This window comes from Chiloscyllium plagiosum, unplaced genomic scaffold (genome assembly GCF_037043375.1).
Source record: "Chiloscyllium plagiosum isolate Xiang-an unplaced genomic scaffold, Cpla_swu_hap1 HiC_scaffold_8, whole genome shotgun sequence".
NCBI classification, from domain to species: domain Eukaryota; kingdom Metazoa; phylum Chordata; class Chondrichthyes; order Orectolobiformes; family Hemiscylliidae; genus Chiloscyllium; species Chiloscyllium plagiosum.
The window spans coordinates 32,880,409-32,906,132 of record NW_028270146.1 but is presented as its reverse complement, the minus strand read 5'-3'; the positions used below and the strand labels follow the sequence as shown (position 1 = coordinate 32,906,132).

General features: G+C 40.4%; 2 long non-coding RNA genes across 2 annotated transcripts in view; both read left to right on the top strand.

Moving 5' to 3' along the window:
• Positions 1-25,724, top strand: part of LOC122553433 (uncharacterized) — a 90,192-nt gene that overhangs the window by 19,306 nt on the left and 45,162 nt on the right. The window lies entirely within an intron of this gene.
• LOC148149372 (uncharacterized) lies at positions 8,708-18,521 on the top strand. Its single transcript, XR_015757753.1, has 3 exons — positions 8,708-8,873; positions 10,151-10,218; positions 13,203-18,521. It is a non-coding gene; the product is annotated as an uncharacterized LOC148149372 (long non-coding RNA).

Genomic DNA, 25,724 nt, shown 5'->3' with positions numbered 1-25,724 from the left:
ATAAAATGTATTTAAACTGAGATCTTCCCCCTTATTCCCGGGGGGCATCACTTCCTTTCCAAAAAAAACCCATCATAGCCTCTCCCAACCAGTGCCCCACCCTTGACCCAGGTACCCCACAATAGGATAAAGAAAATTCAAGTATACTACTGAACTAGAACTAACAGTGAGTACCCTATCCACCCCCACCCACACCAACATCTGGATATATTTGGTAATGTTAATACCATATATGAACATATATGACTATAAAATTACAGTCTCAACAAATAATAATTAAATATATTAATACAAAATAACAGGGGAAAACAACCCCGCTCCCAAGGACAAAGATAAGGTAGCCACTTTCCCCCCATCTACATTAACTAGATCCCCTGGCCTATATATATATATAAAAAAAGGGGGAAAGAAAATCGCTAAGTAAAGGATGAATAAATAAACCCTTCTTCCCACCCCCCGGAGATAATATTAAACAGTAAGGTAATGAAAGGAAAAAAAAAGGGGGGTAAACCGGGGTGGGGGTAGGGCAAAACAACATCAATTAACTCTTATAATTTATCTAAGAGAGTCCAAAAGTTCCTTGACCTTCTCCGGTGATCCGAAGTTATACACAGACCCTTCGTGGCTTAAGCGTAGTATAGCTGGGTAGCGCAAGGAATATTGAATGTTTAAGTCCCTTAAACGCTTCTTCGCTTCATCAAACGCCTTCCTCTTTTGGACCAAAGCTGGGGAAAAGCCCTGAAATAACATAATCTTGGATCCTTTATAAGGCTTGGGGATCTTTCCCAAGATTTCTAGAGGCTTCCAAGAGCATCTGCCTCACCTTATAGCTCTGCAGCCGGAACAGGACCGGGCGGGGACGCTGGTTCAAGCTGGGCTCGCGTATTGCAACCCGATAAGCCCATTCCACCTTACCTGGCCTGATCCAGCCTCCAGATTTAAAAGCTGTGGAAGCCACTTTTCAAGGAACCTTGTAAGCTGGCCTCCTTCTTCCCTTTTGGGAAGGCCCAACAAATGAATATTTTTTCAACGACCTCGATTCACGAGGTCATCAATGTGATTCTCTAAGGTCCGGACTTGCTGCTCGAGAGTCCGGACCCGATCCACAGCCAATTCTGCAATGGCCTCAGAGGTCGCGGCCTTTAGCTCCACCCCTCCGACTTGGCATTCAATTTTTTCGATGTCTCGGCCGTGCTTTTGTAGCGCGGCCGAAAATGAATTCCATCGACTTCGGGACTCTTCAATGAAAGCATCGATCTTCGCATCGAGTTTGGAGATTATTTCCACGAGGCTCGCCACAGTGGGTAAGTCCCCCGGGGTGGCTGCGGACGCCTCTGCTGCAGCTGGGGAGGGTGGGGGAGGGGTTCCTGCCTGCTGAGAGCTGCGGGCTCCTTTCCCCCTAGTCATTTTTACTGGAGACTGAACTGTTGAAATTTAGTACTGAACCACTAATTACGTTAAGTAAAAACTATTTTTAATCGATTTGGTGAGTGTGGTGGAGGAGGGTGGCCCACTTTGCCTAGGTCTTGGGAGGAGCACTATAGACTCAGACTTGCTGAGTCGCTGCCATCTTGGATCTCTTCGGTGAAATTCTAATCCCAAGTGCCATGCAAAAATCATTAAATGTTCAAGGACAGAACCTTCGAATTTTCAAAAGTAATTTCCCCTAATTGTCCTTGGAAAGCATTGGCATTCAATGTTGAGTTTTCTGTCCTTCAGTAGTACAGACTTAGGAAACCTTGGTGCAGTTTTTAAAGATTCTTTCAATTTATTTCCCACAGTCTGCTTCATTAGTTTCATTGTGAGTCCAATTCCAGATATGCTTCTGTAATTTGTTACAACAGGTCCCTGGGTGAGCGTTCCCAGTTGTTTATGATTCCGGGTGGGATGTGGCCAAATGCCTGTGCTCCTGCATTCTCATTTGTTATTCAGTCCTCCTCGAGATTGGTCACAGTCAGGTGAAGTTCCTCATGGATGCCATTTTTCCAGCCAAAATGTATTTATACTTTAAAAGGAGTTGATTTAACCAGGCTTCCTTACATTAAAGAGCAAACATAAGAAAAGATAATGCAACGTAAGACACACACACACACACACACGAAAAGATATATGTTTAAAGTGAATACGTGAATCAATCTTTGTGTTGTTCATCACAAGTCGTGTACACGTACGCAATTAAATTGTGTGATTCCAGTAGTGCTGACTTTGGCAGTTGAGCAGTTATTTGACGATTTTTGGTTCTGCAGTTAGGTGAAGGGAGTTTGTCTAGTTTTCTTCACTGTGATTGTGCCAATTTACTTTCAGCAATCAGAAAGAGACTTTATTCCTTTTTACCTGTGCACATGGATTTCTGGTGGAATCTCTCAGCTATGGCAGTGTTAGAACAATGGAACTTGAACCATACATCCCCTTAGCACGTCAGTTCTCCAGCATACTAGCACATAGAGATCAAAAGTCGCAGTTAGATTTAACCTCCTTTCCTACCATTCATTTTTTTGAATGGTATTTCTCCCTTTGACATGTTGGTATCTGAAGTTTGCTTTAGACTATCAGGTGGAACATTCCTATGATTCTTCTCATGATCCAGTTTAATCCACACAGGAATTTTAGACAGCCACTGAATTTATATTCTCAGTCATCTTTTGGTTTGTATGTCTTTTTTTTGTAAAATGCATGTTGTACATTAAAGTTCAATACATCCTTAAGTGATTTGGAGTTATGATCTGTTTCACTGACCCTTTGGATGCTTTACTATGTTAAAGGCAGCATATGAATGAGTTCTTGTTGTTGTCTATTGATTGTATTGAACTGTAGCTTCTAGGATGTTAATTTAACAACTGATGTAAGATATAGTTGTACAAATTAAGAGCAGGACTATCCCATTAAGACCCTCAAACTTGCTCTACCACTCACTAAGATCATGGCTAATCTTGTTCTGGCATTGAATTCACATTTCCACCTACCCTATAACCAATACCTATACCCTATCAGTTATAAATTTCTACCGTAAAAATATTTAATGGTAGCCATGATGTGGAGGTGCTGGTGTTGGACTGGAGTGGGAAGGTCAGAAGTCATACAACACCAGCTTATAGTTCAATGGGTTTATTCAAAATCACAAGCTTTCAGACCACTGCTCTGTTGTTAGTTGAAGTGATGAAGGGACTTCACTTGACGAAGCAGCACCCCGAAAGTTTGTGACTTCAAGTAAACCTGTTGGACCTTAACCTGCTGTCGTGCGACTTTTGACCTGAAAATATTTGATATATAATTTCTCTGCCTCCACTGCTCTCTGGACTAGAGTGTTCTACAGACTAACAATCCTTCATGTACAGAGACTCCTCCTCCTCACCACTTTAAATGGGAGACACTTGTTTTTAAACTGTCCCATAGTTCTAGTCTTACCCACAAGGGGAAGCATCTTTTCAGTGTCTGTGTTGTCAAGTCTTCTCAGGATCTTATGACTCGTTAAGGTGACCTCTTCTGCACTCCAATGGATACAGACCTTGTCCAGCCCTTCAAAAGACCCCCCTCCCCCCCATCCTAGATATAAATTGAGTGAACTCAACTATAGTAATACTTGTAATTTTTACTGCTCTGTGAAGAAACTGAAATTACTGTCACAACATTGAGATTTATAGTCCAATAAGCATCTGAATTGATATTCTGTCTGGCACAAATATAAGATACTGCTCTATGAACCACGCTGGTTTTGTGGAGATGCATTCGCCAATCTCTTAATCTCAGGTGAGATTCAAGCTCAAAGAAAATATAGAATAGGAAATAGAGTGACAAAACTGGAGAACTAATTTTCTGACCCATGGGAACTTCTAGCCTGGCTTTTGTTAGAAGAGTGAAATTAGTGAAATTATCCAAACAACTCAGTTAGGTTGAAAAATAAATTTTGAAGTACATTTCCATATTGCCACCCATTTTCTCAAATGCCAACAAATACTTTACTACTAGAAAAAAGGTTACAAACAAATTCAACACATCATGCACTCAGGCAATGAAGAATACTCCCAGGCCACATGAAGATAGCACTTAACAATTGCATTTTTGTAAATGTATTTGTTAAATGACATTAAGTAGAAAAATCTATATCAATACTGAACTATTTAGCTGTGCATAAAATAATGGGGAAGTATAACTGCATAATATCCAGTTGAATTTACCAGCAGTCTAGACAAGCTCTGATTGATCTGCAACATAATGAAATAACCCTGTATGAGTCAGTGTACATTAAAGTAGATTTGAGTAAGCATTTATCTAACTAAGTAAAGCACCATTACAAGGGTTCAATATAAATGAGTATTTTAGGAAATGTGTGGCATATGATAGCATATGTAATGTTTGAGATAATCAATTAATTGAAAGGACAAGAAGGCAGATTACTACCTAAATGGAATCAATTTAGGTAAAGGGGCAGTACAGAGAGATCTGGGTGTTCTTGAACACCAGTCAATGAAGGTAAGCATGCAGGAACAGCAGGTAGTGAAGAAGGCTAATAGCATACTGGCCTTCATAACAAGAAGGATTGAGTATAGAAGCAAAGAGGTTCTTCTGCAGCTGTACAGGGCCCTGGTGAGACCATACCTGGAGTACTGTGTGCAGTTCTGGTCTCCAAATTTGAGGAAAGACATTCTTGCTATTGAGGGAGTGCAGCGTAGGTTCACGAGGTCAATTCCTGGAATGGCGGGATTACCTTACACTGAAAGAGTGACTGGGCTTGTATACCCTTGAGTTTAGAAGGCTGAGAGGGGATCTGATTGAGACATATAAGTTTATTAAAGGATTGGACACTCTGGAGGCAGGAAACATGTTTCCGCTGATGGGTGAGTGCCGAACCAGAGGACACAGCTTAAAAATACGGGGTAGACCATTTAGGACAGAGATGAGAAGAAACTTCTTCACCCAGAGAGTAGTGGCTGTGTGGAATGCTCTGGCCCAAGGGCAGTGGAGGCCCAGTCGCTGGATTCATTTAAGAAAGAGTTGGATAGAGCTCTCAAGGATTGTGGAATCAAGGGATATGGAGATAAGGCAGGAACAGGATACTGATTAAGGATGATCAGCCATGATCATATTGAATGGTGGTGCAGGCTTGAAGGGCAGAATGGCCTACTCCTGCACCTATTGTCTATTGTCTATTGACAAACTGCCATAGCACACTGTTATGGAGTGATAGATGAAACAAAATTTTATTTTAATTTTGGGTTTTCTAAATTTTTAATTTTTAAAAATTCATTTTAATTTGAATTATTTGATTTAATAGTGTTTAAGCTCTGTGTTGCTAAATAACATATTTATGCATTGTTTTGTGTAATATGCTTCAATCACTTAGTCCAGATGAATTCCTATCACTATTTGGGTTGGTGGCACCATTTGTTATGCAGCTGTTACAGGCACATACCAAGGGAGGGTGGTACCCATATTTACAACAACTGAGGGGTCATTTGTTCATATATTCTGCCTGACATTTCTGTAGTCAATTCATTCAAACAACTGGTTAGTGTTTTAATTTCAAGGACACTTTCTGTTATCTATTTTTAACGATGGAGTAAATCTCTTAAGGTGAAGTGAGTTGGCTAATGTTGTTATGTCGCCATAGTCTTACCAGACCATAGAGGCTGCTCTCTCATTAGAGAGAAGTGACAAGTTGTGCTTTAACCTGAGAGCCACCAGACCTCAGGTAAGGGAAGAGGTTGAGAAAGGAGAGTCCTTCATGGTAACCTCAAACCAGTGACGGGAATTGAACCCCCGCTGTTAGCGTCACACTGCTTTGTAAACCAACAATCCAGCCAACTGAGCTAATCCGATTCCCAGTTGGCTAATGACCTTTAGTTATTCCTTCTGCTTTTAGAAACTGTATGTATCTAATCAATCAGATTTATCAATAACAGAAATGAAATGAGGAAATACAATCACATTACCACAGATATCAAGGCAATTTACTCTTTTATAAATAATTAACTCAAGTCAAAGGAGTGCATCCCATTATTTTTACAACATTTTTGCTTTCCAAAATTTTCTTAAAGTTTGCTTTGATCATAATTATGGAGGAAATGTTGTTTGGCTTTTCTGTCAGTGAAAATATTTCAATTCAGAACTATTGTAGATATTTGACTCAACATGTTCAGATATATAATGACACATCTCTGGAGCAGATGGGTTTTGAACCTAGACCTTCTGGCCCATAGGGAGGGTAACTATCAATGTACTTAAAGAGTCCACAGAGCCATCATAACTGCCCTATGTAGGAGCATCAGGAACATAGCACTTGTACATACAAAGAGTAGTGAAAGTTTGGAACTCTATTCCTCAAATGGCAGTCAATGCTAATTCATTTGTTAATTATAAATCTGAGATAGAGAAAAGAATATATTAAGCAAGAGTATCAAGGGATATGGGTCCAAGATAGACATATGAAGTTAGACCAAAGCTCAGCCATGATCTTATTGAGAAGTGGAGCAGGCTCGAGAGGCTGAATGGTCTTCTCCTGTTCTCATGTTCCTAAAGGCAATTAACACCAGCTAATACTAGTAAGACCCAGCATTTGATCATCAAATAGTTGCGTAACCTATTCTCAGAATTGTAAACTAAAAATGAAGCAAAGACTGTTAGATACTAGACATCGAAAATAAGAACAGGAAATGCTGGAGACATCAAAAAGGTTAGGCAGCATCACTAGAGAGAAGAATATAATTAACATTTGACCAAGTTGTAGAGATCTTTGTTGTCCCTTTCAACAGATGGCCAGTTTTATTGAGGCTACCTTAAATGTTTTGTGGTGTTTTGGGACAATTCTCAGTCTTAAATATCTTCTGTGGGATTCATTTTGACCATTATATTGATCTAGACTTGGGTATTCTGCTGACATCCAAATAATTCCAGGAATACAAAGCAAATTAGAGAAATTTCAGCTGATGATCTCTCCTGCTGACCCAGCTGTTGATTTCATTCCATCTGCAGAGTAGTCGGAGCTTCAGTCCATTGCAACCTGAAAAATAGGGATAAAATTACAGGTAATTCTCCCATAAAACCATAGTTGTGTTCCAGTGAAACCTCACTTAATAAAAACTAGCTTAATATAAATAATATTAATAAATAAATAATGGGACCTATGGGAAAAGTGGGGTTGGGGCAGACCAGCAAAAAATCCCTCAAAAATCTCCCAAAAGTCTAACACGATGTATAGCACAGCCTGAATGAGGGTTGAACTCATATTTATCAATGAAACAAAGTATATATAACGCAATACATTTAAAAAGTATAAGAAAGCTGCTCTCATACAGTACCTCACAGAAAGCTGCTCTGTCAGCAGCTGACATGGCGCACGTGCAGAACAGCACAAAGACTGGTGCTGACATCGCGCTTGAGCAGAACAACGCGGAGGTTTTGGCGCATGCGCAGAAAGAAGTATGCAGACCAAATTGCAGTAGTGTAAACAGAGGCAAGCATTCTCAAAAATACTGTTCTCTAATTCTTCAGCGATGTTACAGCCAAATTGAGCTTCCAAAATGTGCGTTATCCCAGTCTGCCACATTTGTGCCTGCAAGCCCAGCTGGACCTCCCGGTCATCACTCATTTTAATTCCCCATCCCACTCCCTTTCCAACATGACCATCCTTGGTCTCCGGCATTGCCTCAATGAACCAAGCCACAAATTGGAGGAAAAACACCTCATCTTCCACCTGTGCAGCCTACAACTTGAAGGACTCAACATTGAGTTCTCCAATTTCAAGTAACCTCCCTTCCTCTCCCCTGACTCCCTTCCCAGCCATTCTCCCTCCTTTCCACTCCTTCAAGCCACCTACTGGATTCATTCCTCCCATTGACCAACCAGGTCGTACCCTCTGCCTGTCTTCACTTAACACCACTTCAACATCCTGCCCCCGTCACCCCATTATCTGCAGCTCCCCCTACACCCACCCCGAGTCCTGAAGAAGGGTTACACCCAAAATGTCAACTTCTCCACCTCCTGATGCTGCCTGGTCTGCAGTGTTCCTCCAGCCTCTTGCCACCTACATTGGATTCCTGCATCTGCAGTTTTTTTTTGTCTCCAAGCAGAATTGAAGGGCTAAATTGCCCTCTCTCATTCCTAAATCCTGTATTCCTAACATTCCGCGGGCTGAGGATTACTACCTGATTCACTTTTGGCCATTTTAAATATTAAAGAGAAAATATCAATTTGGACTAGATACATATAAAAAATTCAGACATAAATGAAGGTCATTGCAACTTGTGTCAACCAATCCTTAAAAAAAATTCCAAATAAATTACTGCAGTTATGTCAGCTAAGACACAACATGGAACTATAGTTAAATCACATCTTATGTCTTCAGGCAACTGTATAACTTTGCATTTGGCTTGTAGAACAAACTGCAAAACTCAGTCTTGCTGGAATACACACTCAAATGTTGGAATAATTCCAATATATTTCATCATGTAATATTAAATCTAAAGAGATAAAATGTAAAAGGAAAATGAATGCATGATAAGCATTCTACAATGATGGATCATAATACAATAAATAGGTATTAATAGATACAAATAGACATTTCATTTTAATGAGCATTTAAAATTATTCTCATCCTATTTTAGTTCTCTGACGGTATGCTTCCTTCCCCATTGATAATTGCTGTTGTTCCCAAGTTAATGTGAAAGTGGTTGCAGTTTTAGTTTTCCTGCCAACGATGAAATTACTTGCTGTCAAGATTAATCAACGAGTGTCAATCCATTAAGAACATCAGCATGTCTCAAGACCTCTCAAGAAGTGTGTAGTAGTGTCAACAAATGTTGACCCTTCCAAAGATATCTACTTGTCAAAATGTGTACTCATGAACGAGAGAGATTGTCTGTCTGCAACATAGAAAGGTAAGTAATGTGGCTATATTTTTCTCCTATTTGCATGTATTCTTATGGAAGATGGTTATTCAAAGTATGGTCTTTCTTTGCTTTCTTTCCATTGTTTATGATTGCTGAAAATTAAGAATTTTTTCTTTAAAAGTTTTCTATAAAACTATTTTTGTCATAAAAATAATTCTCTGGACAGTTGTGTCCAATAGAGAATAAATTATTATTTTGTAAGGACACCAAACATAAAATCCACATTCTATTGGAGAGCGGTGTAAACAAACCCAGCAGAGCAGGATACGTTAGTGATAGCCAGAGGCTTTTTCCCAAGGTGGAAAGGTCAACTACAAGAGGACACAGGTTCAAGGTGAGATGGGGAAAATTTAGGGGAGGATTGCATGTAAGGATTTTCACACAGAGGGTGGTAGGTGCCTGGAACACATTGCCACTGGAGTGGTGGAAGCAGGCACGTTGGCAATGTTTAAAGTGTATCTTGATAAACTCATGAACGTAAAGTGAACAGAAGGGTAGATACTGCGCATGACAATAAGTCACTGGTCTAAATAAGAAATAGAAATTGGTGGGCAAAAGGGCATGTTCTTGTGCTGTATTGCATTGTATATTTGCAAGCGTCGATAAACTCCTCCATCTATTGTACCTTTCAAATAGCCAAACAGATGGCTGTGCTTTTTACAATGAATGAAGCAAAGCTCAGATATTTGTCAAAATTTCACTGCCATCAAACAGCTGACTGAGCATTGCTGCAAAGAGTGAAGGGAAACTATGCATAGAGTTTAAACAGTTGGCTATTGATCTCACGCTGGGCTAACCTTTCAATACCCGAAGAGCAAGGTCTAGACGGAGGTCAGTCTGAGCAGTGACAGAGCAAAGAAGACTGAACCTGGGGGTGAACAGTGGCAGCAGGACAAACATATCAGGAGCAGGATCAATCAAAGCAAACATGAAGTTGAATTTAGGAGCAAAGCTCCTGGGTGATGTCACAACTTCAAAAGTGACATAGGCTTGGCTACTCAGGAAGACAGACAGAGCCCTCAAAGGATACAAACAAAGCAGGAAAGAATTCAAGCAAGAAATTAGGAGAGCTGAAATATCCTTGGCAAACTGAATTAAGGAAAGTCCTAAGATGTTTTATTCACATAAAAGGAGCAAGAAGGCAGCTAGGGAACAGTAGATCCACTCAAGAACAAAGTACGGAATTAATGTGTGGAGTCAGGGGAAGTGCTTTAACATATACTTTGTACAGTCGGTTCTGATATAATGCGATATTTCTGTTCTAGTGCAATCTCCTGTTATAATTAGTGCCATCTAAACTAATGGAGTTGGAATCACGTTACAGCCAATACAGGTAAGGAAAATCCGCATTCTACAATTTACGTTAAAGCCAATTCATGTTGAAGAAACATGTGTTGTAGCAGAACCAACACATAAAGGAGAAGGACATGGTGGATTGTGAGTCTCGGGAGGAATATATTGATATTCTGGGGCATACCAATATAAAAAGCAGGAAATGTTGGGTGTTTTAAAAGCATTAAAATAGACAAGTAGTGGGACCTGATGTGATCAATCCAGAATGCTGAGGGAGAGAGGAGAGGAAATTGCTGCAACATTGTATGAAGTCTTTATATCCTCTTTAGTCACAGGAGAGGTCCCAGAGGATTGGAGAATGGCCAACATTGTTCCTTTGTTTAAGAAAGGCAACAGGGATAATCTAGGAAATTACTGGCCAGTGAGCCAGTAGGGAAATTATTGGAGAAGATTCTTAGGGGTAGGGCTTACACACATTTGGAAAAATATGGACTTATTAACCATAAGCAGCATGGCTTTGTGCAGGAAATTGTGTCTCACAAAATTGATTGAGTTTTTTTGAGGAAGTTACAAAGATGATTATTGAGGGCAAGGTGGTAGATGTTGACTACATGGGCTTTAGAAAGGTATTTGACAAGGTCCTTCATGGCAGGCTGATATAAAAGGTGAAGTCACATCGAATCTGTGATAACCTGGTAAAATCAGAACTGGCTTATTCACAGACGACAGAAAGTAGTGGTGGTAGGGTATTTTTCTGACTAGAGATGTGTGACCATCGGTGTTCCACAGGGATCAGTACTGGGACCCCTGTTATTTGTAATACATATAATTGATTTGGAGGAGAATGTGGATGGCTTGATTAGTAAATTTGTGGACAACACAAAAAATGGGGAGCTGTGGAGAGTGAGGAGGATTGCCAGAGGATATAGATAGGCCAGAGACTTGAGTGGAGAAATGGCAGATGGAGTTTAATCCACTCAAATGTGAGTTGGTGTATTTTGGAAGATCTCATGCAGTAGGGAAATATACAGTGAAAGGCAGAACATTTACAGTATCAGCATATGAGGGATCTAGGAATATTGGTTGACAGTTCCCTGAATGTGGCAACACAAGTGGTTAAAGGCGGTCAAGAAGGAATATGGCATGTTTGCCTTCATCGGTTGGGATGTACAGTAGAAAAATTGGCAAGTCATATTGTAGCTGTATAGAACTTTGGTGAGGCCACATTTGCAATATTGTATACTATTCTGGTCACCAAACTATTAGAAGGATGGAGAGACTTTGTAGACAGTACAGAAATAGTTTACCAAGATGTTGCCTCATTTGGAGGATATTATCTATGAGGAGAGATTGGACGAATTTGGTTTGTTTTCACTTGAACTAAGAAGGATGATAAAAATTTACAAAATTATGAGAGTCATGGATAGAATGAATAGTCGGAATCTCTTTCCCAGCGTCGAATGTCAAGAACAAGGGGAAATAGGTTTAAGGTAAAAGGGAGAAAGTTTAAAGGAGATCTGAGAGGCATGTTTTTGATTGGTAAGTGCTTAGAATGCACTGCAAACAGACTGCACATGCTTCAATCAAATGGCCACATCTCACAGTAGAAGGGGAGCAGCCTAATCCAGGCAAGGAATGCTGCTGTCAGTGAGGGTGTCCTAGTACAGTCAGGCAAGGGCAACTTCTGATCTCAGTCCAGGGACTTGGGCACAATCAGTCATCCAGGCTTAACATCTGTCTCACTACTGTCTAGGGAGTGGGTCACGATTAGTCCTGCTGGTCCAGTGCCAACAATCAAGAGATTTACAGACCACCGTTTAGAAAGCTTTATGGAAAGTGGTGACGGTTTGGTCAGTCATCATCAGACTGTCATCCAAGGCGGTCAGAAGATTGGCCATGGTCAGCCCTGAAGATGAGCAGAATGTGGCATAGACAGACATTAGAAACCACTGTTGAGGTAGGGAGCTGGATAGGTTCAGTGCTAGGGATTGTAAGCTGCAAGCTGGGATGATGATGGCACAAGGATGGTGAGCAGTGAATTCATTGTAAAGAGCTGGGGAGCTGGCAGTACATGAGAGGATATAGTGTGCTATGGGAGATAGGGTGATAGGTGGTTACCTACTAGTACTCAGCATCCAGTGTGACCTGTCTTCTATAATCTGCCGATTGCTAATTGCAAACTTGAATGGAAAATGGCTGTGATCATGCCCGGACTGGGCAAAGCCAACTATGGCAAAAAAGACAGGCTTCAGCTCTTCATGATGGGAGGTCTTCAAGGGGCAGTTGTGTCAATCAGGCATCTGCAGGGTGCGAGTTTAAATCATTTTCAATCATATCACCATTCATGTAAACTGCATGCAATGTATGAGAATGAGGCTCAGCCTCGTCATCTTCCCTTCACCAAACTCCCATGCCCCCACCTACCTAGCACTTAATGGACAGCCCCCCTCAACTGAATCCTCACTGAGTTCTCACCCAACACTTGAATAAAGAAGCCAACTTTCATGTTTATCTCCTGAGACCTGTCGCTACAGTCTGGCCATGTCTACCATCATCATATACACTCCTCTGTCAAAACAACAGTGGTAGTGACTGTGTTTGTCATTGCAAATTGAAATCAGAAATTTCAGTGAAGAGAAGTTCACAGACAACCTTAAAGGAGGTAGCTAGGGGCCACAATGATAATGCAAACCCTCATTGTGTACACAGGGGCACAGCACTGGTTCCCTCTCCACCTGAACTACAAGTAAAATGCAAAATTCTCTGATATGCAATAATGCATCTTGTGGGTGATGTGGAGCTGGGAGGAGAAGGGATCAGTTCTCATGCAGCACTTAGAGTTTGGTGAATGAATTAGGTGCAATGTCAAAGTGGCAAGATGAATACGTGTCCCTCCTTGCCAGATAACTCCATGTCACTGCATGAGGAAGTATGTTAAGTCTTCATTGTAAAGAATGTGGATGCTGATTGCTGTCATTGCTAAGAACCTGTATTGACTCTGCTCCTCACAATTGTGCCTGATAGATCCAACCTCAGCTGGCATTATTGTCACAGTTGCTGTTTTGCAACAAAGATGCAGGAATTGGAGGAGGAACAAATGTCCCAGGATTAGCAGAAACCTGCAGGTGAATCTGAACAACCTCTGAATGAAGCAGTTGCAGCTGAAGGCTTCCTCAAGATGCACAGGAAACATAGGAGGCACAGGAAATTTTGTTCTCAATGCCATTTCCTCTGGACAGATGAGGAGCAGTGTCCGTGTAGACTGAGAATGTCACAGAACTGTGACAGCTGCTGGAGCAGAAACTGTGATTCAGGAGGGTAGGTGACCATCTTGCCCCCAGTGACCATCAAGGTAACAGCGATGTTGAATGTTTGTGCGATTCGTTCATTTCAAGGAGCTACTGGGGAGCATTTGTGGGATTTCTCACTTGTCCATCCTCAAATACATCAAGATTGAATGATGGCATTTATGCCAGATCATACCACTACATCTGGCTTCCCCGTGATGACGTCAGTGCTACAGCCCACCACTAAGATACAGTAACATAGTTAGCTTTCCCAAGGTGCAGGGGCCAATGACTACACACACATTGTCTTGTGAGGGCTGTATTGTATTGGAAAGGAGTTTGTCAGTAGGAAGAGTTCTATTTCACCATCATACAAGTAATCTGTGATCACGGTACCGTTTTGTAAAGGTCTGCGCACCCTACTCTGGAAGCTGCCAGGATTCCTTCATCCTTGAGGATTCTCACACAGTCAGTTCTGCTATAAGGTGGTAGTTCCATTTTCATGCCATCCCGTGTTGAAAGAAAATTGTGTAATAGCAGCACCACTTAAACTAATTGGACCAGAATTGTGTGATAACCGTGTGTTAACTTTAAAAGGTTGCGCTTTAGATACAGTGTCCCCAATTCGTCAATTGTGTTATAGCGAATTTGCATTAAGAAAACACGCATTTTCACTCAATGACCTGTACCCCTGCTGTGTTTGAGGATCCAGATGCCTTTCAAGGATGGCTACTGAAAGACAAGGGCTACCCAATGCAATCATGGCTGATGACTCCATTATACAATCCCCTGACTAAGGCAAATTGTGGATACAATGCAACCTATTCTTCAACAAGGGCCAAAGCGGAGCAGACAATTGACCAGTTGATGGTGAGGTTCCACTGCTTGGACAAGTCTGATACTGCCTCATAGTGCCATGCAGTACACTCTGGACAGATTGTGTAGCATAATCCTAGCATGCTGGACTCTGGACAATAGGAGCTGACAACAGTGAGATGTGATAAATGCTGATGAACTTAGACACTGGATGCAGGTTTCTGAGGAAGACAATGAAGATATTGAGCAAGAGGAACAGCACCTTGTGCATGAGGTAACAAAGCAATGTCAGGCACTACAAGTCAGTCAAGACTTAATTGACACACAGTTTTAGTAGATGTGACCTAGATACAGTGATCAACCGTTGATGGCAAAATTGTTGGTGGTCAACATGTAAGCAGCTGTTTTGTGTTCCAAGAGGCAAAGGCAACTTCTGTTTGTATGATTTCTGTTCACTTTTGGTGAGGGAGATGGCCGCATATTCATCACTGGTAAGATGGTCATTCTGAAAAGTGTAACATTGACTTACAGAGCCTTGTAAAATGGGATGTGATAAAGGAACAGAGCATTGTTTGACCTGGCACTTAAACAGCCATAAATGTAGGAATGTGCAGTACCATGTGCAAGTAAGTGTCAGCCGTGCTACCTCCGTGTCCTGAGAAACAATAGGTTTATGGTTGTTATGTCACACATAATGGTGAAGGGCAGTTTTTGATTGCCAACTTGTCTAGATGCACCCTACTCTAGTTGGCATTCGAAGGTGACATCAGTGTCAGGAACCCCTGCCTGTGGTGAGTGGGAGAATTTGGATAGCATTGGAAGAGGAGTTGTCATAGGGGCATGCTAGGTAGTTAATGAGGCAATTTTTTTTACTATAGTGTGAGAAAACTAGCTAGGCCTTACAGAAAGAAACCCTCCATAAAACTCAACGAAAATGAAACTTTGCCAAAACATTGCACGACTCAACTCAATAAAACTGCCCGATATATTTCTCCTCATGTTACATTTATTGCTTGGGTGAAGACATGCATCCACTACGGCTTTGCCTTCAGGAGAAATGTAAATGCGTACAGGACATTCTAGGCACTTGTATAATGAATAATGTATCTCAATGACAGAAAATAGACTTGTGATACTGCAACATTGTCATCGCAGCAGAAAAGGCTCAGCAGAGATTTAACAGAGATTTCTTCAAATTTTAAAAGGCTGTGACATGATGAATAAAGAATTCTACTGTTTGAATCAATTGCCAAAGATCAACATATTAAACCTGTCAAGAGCACAGTAAGGACAGAGTTCACTGATCTCATCCTGATTCTGTTTTCCGCTGTTGTAATGCTGTATTTGGTCTCTGGATGCCTGGATTAACTATCAGGGTTCCCGCTCCTAAATACTATCTAATGAATCCTTTTGGGACATGCCCATGTGGGTGTTGTAGCTCAGTGTGATATCACCCTTGTTCAAAGAGCTTGTTCACAGACATTGCACCAGGCTACACATAGTGATTCTCCACCACAGCTGGCACTTGTGGGCCTGTGTTTAAGAAAGAGTCAATTACTCCAGGAGAAGAGGGAAAATGAATAAAATGATGCCTGCCAAGATAATGTTGAATTGGTTCATGTTACCTGATTAAAAACAACAGTTACAGGCTGCAGAAGTTGGCTGCAGACTGGAGCCAGTTTTCAGAAGCCTAAACCATTAGAAATGCCAGCTCGACTGCTTCTGCCACTAATAGCACAACCAACAGTGACTGTAAGGTGCCAGTGCAAGCTGTGCTTGTGCCGAAAGCATGCAGTGTGTGCAGACTGTAATGTTAAACAGCATCTGATAGGCATATGGCCCAGAAATCACCTCTTCAGACCATGCAGGTGCTGTTAATGACCTCTATTTTTCATGCATGAGTGACACACACAGATCTGCAAGCTGGTTGCATGATGACAAGGACTACTGCGATACTAGTGACTCCCCTTCACCACCCAACCTATAAGTGGACAATGCACCTCCAATCAAAACTATGTTGGACTGGGAACACCAATATATAGAGTATCAGCATTTTACTGCTTGGGACTCTCAGGAGTAGGCCACCAGTAATCATGGGACTGTGTCTCCAAGCTTGCTGTGATCTGCTGCATCTTCCACAGCCTTGCTATTATGGGGCCGCAGCCTGTTCCACTGGGGCTTTGAAGGATACCTAAGTAGGATAAGGAGGAAGGAAGGTAGACGCTAGGATCCCATTGTCCTGGATAAATATGTGTGACACACTACTCAGACACATCAAACATGACAATCCCTTCTCTGTTTTGTACTTCTAACAATCCTCACTAGCTGCTGAAGCATAGCCTGGTGGACTGCTGTGAGAGCTTGCCTGTTCATTGTACACACTGATATAGTGCAGGCTAACAAAAATCTCAGAACTCTCATTTTCTGGCAGCAGTAAGAGGTTGGGTGGGTTTGGCCTGTGCTGCTTTGGAAGCTGGAGCAGGGACCACCAGATCCTCTATCACAGCCCATGCCTGCAATTATTTTCTTGGAAATTATGTGTTCCAGGATTTGTACAATGCCTTATTTAAAGTGGAACAATATTCCTCCATGCACCTTGACAATGATGGTGAGGTCCATAGCTGACTTAATAAATCACCAAGCCCCCTTGTGTATACACTTCTTCCTGAATGCCATCCCACTCAAGATCTCAGCTCGGGGCCCCTGCAAATCAGAACTCAACTACAACATCACTTTTCCTTTGGCTGGCTGCAGCAACTCCTGCTTGGTGAGTCACCATGTGCTGACACAAAGTTAAAGCTGCCCACTAAAATCGACACCATGCCACAATGAGCTGGAAATGTAGAGAAAGTGACGGTACTTCTTCATCACCTGATGTTACTCTTTCAGCATCTTCATGCTGAGGCTGCATTGAGACAGCAGGATGAGTTGGGATTTGAGGAGTGCATAAGGCAGGAATATAAAGTCATTCTGACCATCATCTCTGCCAAACAACTCATTGAGCAGTGTGAGAGGTGGTGGTGGCAATGACATTGACAATGCAATTGTTGACCTTCATGTGAAGTCGGTGAACTATTCCCAACACAGTAGCCAAATCCTCAGGAACAAGAGCTGTGTATTCACTTGCATAACCCATTCCCTTTGCAGGGAATGCCTTGGTGGTACTCCTGATACCCTCTCTACTTCCTTTCAATCTCCTGGATGAAAGCATCCAGTGTGAATTCAAAGAGTTTGGCAGCCCCTTCTCTGGTCAGTTACTGTGGGAAATCTTCTTACCACCAAAGCCTCCAGTCTGACAGTGTATCACCAACAGCTGTCACCCAAATGCAGCTTCCCCTTTAAAGAGCAGACTGTCTTTAAGAACTTTAGGCTACCTGTACACACATTGCTGTGCCTCAAGTTGACTGTGCTGCCAGTCAGCAGTGTGTTTTGCACTGGGCTGCATGCCACAATCATGTCGATATTTGTCCAGAGATGAAGGATGAGATATACTGGGGTGTGGTGGCGGAAAGTGGATAATTATGAATCTCAGGGTTGATGCTTGCTAATGGATGCATCAACATCAATTAACACAGATTAGGATAATTCACTTTAAATCAGTCACTGGTGAAGGGCAATGGAGGACAGTTACAGCATCTATTATCTAAAAATCAATCTCACAGCTTTTCATTTACAATGCAGGGATTGGTAAGACTGCTTATAACCAGCTGTAGATTCAGCTGGGAGGTATTAACCTTTTGCCCAACTCCGAAGCCCTATTCCATGGTTATTTATAGAATACTTAAATAATGCAATTCTCCTGCATGGTTGCCTGAATTGAACAACCATTATAACTACATAAGACAAATTAATTTTATGGCAGATGTAACAGTCATTATACTTTGCACTATGGCTGTTTACACTAGACAACTTGCCATATTTTCATAATGCAATCCAGTACTGTACACTGAGTCTTATTATGTCTATCCTTGTCATTGCTTTAAGCTTACAGAAGTACTATAACATAAATACAGTGACCAGTACTTCATGTTTATTGGTGCCTAAGCCTAATCAGCCACTAGGTTGTTAAATCTGTGCTGGCCTTAAGAAAATGTAATGCATTTAAAATTAAATGTTATTTTTAATATGAAGCAATTATTGAACCTTTCACATTTAACAATGTGGTTTTCTCAAAGGAGATTCATAACTCCTTAGCACAGAGAATTATTGCTTTGAAAATCCAATTTTGTAAGAGACTAAAATAAAATAATATGCCTCCATAGAATAATACTGGAGTTTTCTTCACTATAAGTGTGTTAAATGTGAGAACACCATTGCTACACAGACTGCAATGGTTCAATTGCAACTAGGGATGACCAAGTAAAGTCAGCTTCACCTGAGATGCACATTTCTCAAAAATGAATTTTTAAAAACATAAAATCAAACATTAGTAAATTTCTACATAATGTTATTTCCCATATATTAAGTGGGCCTAATACTTAGTTTTACTCTAAACAAGAACATTAAATATTTATTGTCAACAAACACATATTATGGATTCACTTATTGCTTTAATAGATCGGTGTTCAGCAAATAGACTAATTATTCACCATCTAGATTGTTCTGGAGTTTTTGCTTTGATTACAAATATTACAAATGGAGTCACTGTTGGGGAGATAGTGAAGACACTGGCTTTATGACATGCTCATTTGTCCTGGAGGAACCTCCATTTTCCTCAAATGTTGGAGAGTGTTGATCCATTTGGATCTTTTTAATGTTGTGTTTTCCATGTAATTATGTCCAACTAACAGGTTCTGATCATCTTTTGGAATCCTGTATCTCTGAGTTTGGGACATCCTATGGTATGGGCTCCTGTGCTCAGCCGACTGGGCAGTATTGTCTCTGGGAATGGGAAATACTTCTGCAAACCATATGGTCAATCCAGCCAAGCTAAGCTCTGATGAGCGAATCCTCAGCACTTTGCAAAAACTTGAGTATTAGGGATTTTATCCTGCCAGTTGTGTAATGTATCTTAAGCAAGAATGTATCCAGGTGCTTTATGTGGCACCATTACATTGTCTATGCCTCACAATTATTGAGCAATGATGTGAGAAGATCCGTATGAGAAAATCTCCATGCTCTCTCCAAAGCCTGTGGATGAATTGGTCAAACGCTGAGCTTGCTTTTACTAGGTGATAAGTGATTTCATCATCAATATTGTGTTAATAGAGAGGACACTTAATTTTAAAAATCTCAAACAAAAACAAAGGAAGTACTAACAACAATATATTATTGGTAAAACATTAAAATCTGACAGGGAGACATTTATACCCAATGTAACCTTTCTGAAGATTTTCTCATTTTAACCATGTAGCAATCATGAACAAATATCATTCAGAGGAACAAAATCTTCACAGTGAACGGGACAATTGCTGATAGACTTCCATTCTGCACTGTATTATTATGAAAGCAGTGCACCATTTAATAATACAACAAAGAAAATAAATGACAACAAATTAAACGGTGTCATAAATTATGAAGTGGTTTGTGGCAATGAGCAGCATTCAGGGATAGACATAATCCTAACTAAGTACAGCTTTTATTTATTGCCACACCAGGAGATATTTCATGAACAATTTTATTAATTAATGTCCCACTGTTATGTGAGATAACCATCGTGCATATTCCAATTCTCTGTCCTGACAAGCTCTGCTGTTTATCGTCTATTTTTCATTTAATAGTAGTCTATAATTTATAGGATCTAAATTCATTTAGCAATGATTTTTTTTCATTCGTACTCTTAGCTGAAAATTGATAATAAATCGTGAAGACAAATTTCCAAGTTGTCACAGTAGTAATGAGAAATGGATGATTGATTTTCAGATTCCATCATCTGATTTTAATACCTGGGGCCTAATTGTGTTAAAATGGTTTTAAAAAGGAAAATGACACCAGCTTAAAAATGATCACAGCAATTCGCTGACCACATAGGTTAGCCAAGGGTTAGAAAACCAATATGCAATAAGTAAAATTAACTGAAGTAAAATTAACATTTCTACCAAAAGATTCTGAATACCAAGTCAGGTGCGGGCAAACCATCATTTCTTATTTCATTTACACCTGTATGATAAGTTGCACATGTTGGAGATAAAAGACCTACCAAAACGTTCTGACATTGGAATATACAAATCAGCCACATATCAAAGAGCTGCGTTGACAGGGGAAAAGACTTGGATTTGTGATCGGAATCAATTGGAGAAAGCTCCCTTTCTTAGCCCTTCTACAAACAAAGCATCCAATGATGACATTAACTGGACAGAAACATCCAGACACTAAGAATTTAAAGATATCTGCTATATTTGGTACTTCGAAGGATGTAAGATATCAATTAAACAACTATGGTTTCAGATTGAACTCTTTACACCTCAAAGGACATCCAGAAGACTTTAAACTGTCCATTTTGTTTTATCTTTCTTTTGTGCAGGAACTTTAACTTTGAAAATTTATGGATATTTAATATTGCACAGTTATTTTTCTCAGAGTTAGCGGTAAATAAAATTACTCTTTTTTTTCTCTCAAGGAAACCTTACAATCCTTACCCATACAATAGACATGTGGTAGCTATGGCTGGAATCCTTTAGGGGCCTGAATGTTGTGAGCTATAGCAAGAAATGTGACAGAATCATATGAAAAGCCTAGAGAGGCCAATCTCAACAGAGGGACAATTCACTGCATCTTTTAACGAAGCTCCAGGCATCGAAGCAAGATTCTCACTAGGTCATGATGAGATTCCCATTAAGTGGGAGTATTGCTTATTAATTGCATATCTAAACAATGATATGCAGTTTCCTATCCTACCACCTGCAGTGAGCAAACTAAATGCTGAGACGTGGAAGCCAGAACAGGTATCTGGCAATGTCAGCTCTCCACTGGATGCAAAGTGCCTTCATGGCACTCAATGCCAAACAGCATCTCATGGTACAATCCATGGGCACAAGCCACATGCATCTTCTGTCCACAGAAATTGGTGTCAGATATTTGCCAACCCCTCATGATCCACATGGTATCTCTCTGATCAACTTGCAGGACATTTAGGAAGCACGGGCTTGTATTGCATTAGGGCAACTAGCATTGAAAGGCTGCTGGGTCTCTTAAGGTGCATTGGCAATGTCCATAGCTCTGAGTCAGGAGGCCCAAGTTCAAGTCCAACCTGCTTCAGTTGTGTGTAATAGCATCTTTGGATAGATTGATTAGGAAAATATCTTGAGAGGTTGCTGCAAGGACACTTTGTGCACAGGGACTGGCACATTGGTCACGGATTGTCCAGACTGCTCTCTTAGCATCTGCTCACTTAGTAGCTACCTGCATGCTCACAACATCCTTGCCTTGCCATATGTGTTGGTGCATTGGCACTTAGGCAGAGCATAAAAACTATTAGTGCTGTTGTATTGATACATGCTTTTGCACAGACTCACACACTTTTTGCCATACTTTGCAGTAGAGATTTGTTTAAGTGGGGAAATGCCTGCTCCACAATACACTAAAATATCAATTAACACCTATAGCATTCACTAGCAGCCTGCCCAGCGAGTAAACTTTACATTTATTCAATGAAAGGGCGCTATGAGAAAGTGAATAGGGGCTAGTACTCAGTCCAGTCAAAGGAAGGATGCTGCTGTCAGTCAGGAGGCTCCTAGTGCCATCAGTCACAGTCACAATCCGTATACAATCCAGGGGTTTGGCCATGGTCCGTTGTCTGCTCAGGCTGGACACAGGCAGGAGGTATGTTGACTACACTATGGGGACTGGACAGTGTTCAATCCTGTCAGGTCTTCACAAGCAGTCAGAGGAATTGAGTATCATCAACGGAGGAATTGCAAAGACAGGGGTCGGCAGTCTGCTCATTCATGTCTAGGACCTGCATGTTAAAGCCAATCAGAAGCCTGCACCAAAAGGTTCAAATGAGGTCTGTACATTGATGATTCAGAAGAGTGCAAGGGACAAAGTAGGGCTCATTCCCAAACGTAAGGTGGGAAATCAAGTCTAGGAAAAAATAGGGATGGAGTAGTAAAAAATACAAAGTATAAAGAGGGAACGCAGAGCAGCATTGAGGGCATGTGGGGCATAGGAGGGAGTTCTTGATGGTGATCAGCACTATTACTTCCTCAGAAAGAGGATAGAGGACCAGGGTGCATCTTTAAAGTCTAATGTCAGGGGCTGGGAGGAGAGTTGGAGGATTAGTCCAATGTGCTAAAAGGAGACATGGAGGCCCAGGGTGGACAAATACAAGAAGCATGCATTTGCAAACTGCAGCTACATTTTCTTTTTAATCATTTGTGTTATTGTACAATTTTATAAGTTAATTGAGGACATTGTGATACAGGTAATGATCATTTACATCGTGCAAATACAGGGAAAACTAGACTTAACACCATGAAGTGTAAAACTCACTCTGCTACCTTACACATGCTTCCAGTCTTTATTACAGATCATTACAACATACATATTACAATTCCACTGCTGCTGATGGCCCACACATTTCATGAATGCTCAATATTGACTTGAAGTGTTGCTAGATCTGCTCAAAATCTATTCCATTTAGCATCTTGGGAGCTTATCGAGACCAGTTAGCTGAGTTGACTGGATAGCTGGTTTGTGCTACAGAAAGGTGTAGGAAATAAATTCCAGCATTGCCAAAGTTTAAAAAAAATTGAACTTATTGATATTTTATGTTGTGAATTTTGGTGTTAATTTTTTTTAAAAATCTATTCTTTCTAACTATTGTCTCAATACAATTAGTTTCTGAGTGATTGTGACTTTATTTTAATAGCTACTAGAAGAAGCAAACTGTATGCAAAGAATCCATAAGATAGTATTGAATGGTACATTTTCATGCATAAATATAACATCATTAAAGTAATTCATGGATAAGAGATTGAATTCTTCACAACATTCAACAAACATCAAAAAAAGACTGATGTATAGGAATGTGTTACAGGAGTACTATTTGAATACTATCTATTGCTGTTAGAATATCTTCCAGTATAATGGAATGTAATCAGCTTCTTAAAGCTGCAAATATAATCTGTTCACTGCTCTGAACAAACATATTAATGTGTTTGTAGTGCCTAGTTGCTGTCAATTGTGAATAAATTGAACTTAGTTTTGGAATTATCATTATTATTTTTCGATGGCAGGTTGAGCAAGTAAATTAACCTATCTAATCTAGCTTTGTCCGTGGATCAGACTGAATTTATTTTTTATGTGTTTCCCCATTTTAGCATCTAATTGTTAATCTTATAATGTGTTTGCTTTGGCATTTGAGTAATTTTCTACTGAAAGATATGGACTCATAATTTAGTTGGTGCATCTACGCAAGTCAATGTTGAAATTTATTGTGTTCTTTTCTGACCTCACAGCTGAAAGTAAATATAATCTTTTGAAAGGTATTTGTTGATTAATAATTCCTGCTAAATCCATGAGGATTTGAGGATTCTGAAGAACGTTGAGAAAAATGCCAAAAGATAATAAATATCATCATGGACCTCCCGTAACACATTCCTATACATCAGTCTTTTTTTGACATTTGCGGAACTTTGTGAAGAATTTTATCTCTTATCTATGAATTACTTTAATGATGCTATATTTATGCATGAAAATGTACCATTTAAATGTGTATTGAAGCTAAAATACATTTAAATGTGTGCTTTCTGCATTCCTTAAGGCAACACTACAAAGGGGATTTAATCTTGAAGTCATTGTTGATTGACAAACCTGCAATCAGTTCTGGCTCATTAAATTGAGTCCCTAACTTTACCTAAAATTACATTGAATTTTTTTGAGGGGAATATTTCCAAAATTCTTGAAGCTGTTAGGAACCAAATCCAGTCTCAGAAGCTGCGTTAGGCCAGTAGCTACAATAGAAAACAAAATTATTTGCAAGAACGTTCAGATTATCTGCAACGCTAATTTTTAACTGAGATGAATCCTTTAATCCAAGAGCCACCTTTCCTTAAAAACATTGAAATGATATGATAGATTTTATTTCTTTGGAATTCTACTTTATTAGATTCTATATTAATTGTCCATAGGTTTTCCCAACCTAAATGCAGCTAATAATTTATCACAGCCTACATCACGAATCAGTCACCTGAAATTCTGGCACAATTATCGCTTGACTTCCTGCGTCTGGCAATCTTAGTGAAAAATATATTTTTTCAGTTCATTCTCAGAAAAGATTATTTCCATCAAATAATGTGAGCCCTCATAAACTCAAACTTCAATCTCCACAAAGTAGGCATGGTGCTGTCACAGCAACATGAGATCACCTTCAGACCATTCCAACAAACTATCCAATACTTCACATAGATGTCAATGGATTGCCTGTGCATTCTCTTAATGTATATCTCCCAATGTATAATGTATGTCTTTGCTTGTCCTATAGCTCCTGCACAGTGCTATCATTGTTGTGATTGCAGCATAGCTCATGGTGGGCTATTGATTTTCCTTGGGAGAGACTGTAAATATCCTTGCAGGATAACCTTGCACAGCTCTACCCCTTAAAGTCCCAGTTTCTTGTCTGTATTGGTGCAATGCTGACAGACCAGCAACCAAGTCATTAGCAGATTAGAAGTGCTGGGAGGATGAATGCTTTCGTTCTGAGAGACAACAAGTAGTACCCCATGGAGACATTGGCATTCCCACAAGGCATTTCCTCAGTAATGCCAGAAATCTGTTCAAGGACAGATGATGTGAGATTATGCAAAGCTTGTTGTTCACTATTTTCCACAGCCATTATGGCAACAGTCGGAGCATTAAACTCAGCATGCATGATTTTTGTTTGAGCTTCTGCAACAACAGTTAGAGGGGTAGCTTTGTCTTGTGTTACAATGGAAGCAGGAACATCCACTATCAAACACTGCTTTATGTTTGAGTCCATAAGTGAGGTAATGAAGTTTTATATGCAGCAAACAATGGGCGAGTTCACAAAACCCATGTGTAAGTTTGGTACCAGCCTCCTCCAAATACCTTAACATTGGCCTTTCTGGAAGACCCTGCAATGCAACAAGCATGTCTGAGTGCATACTCTTTAGTTTTGTTTCAGAATACCATCGCATCAATACCCCCATCTGTGTCATATGGAGCTCATGTCTAACCTCACACTTCAGCAGCTGATATATGTGCTACCCTATCTATCTCCTCTGGTTGCAGGCTACACACGTTCTCTCCACCACTGGCACTCAGGCTGGAAGTTATTCTAATAGTAACTTTCCATTGAGAAAGGGATGGGAGTGGCACAAAGTGTGTCAACATATGCAAATTCCACACCAGAAGCTATTTTCTGAAGCATGCACGGTAACAGTTTAGATTAGATTAGATTCCCTACAGTCCACACCGACCCTCTGAAGAGTAACCCACCCAGATCCATTTCCCTCTGACTAATGCATCTAACACTGTGGGTAAT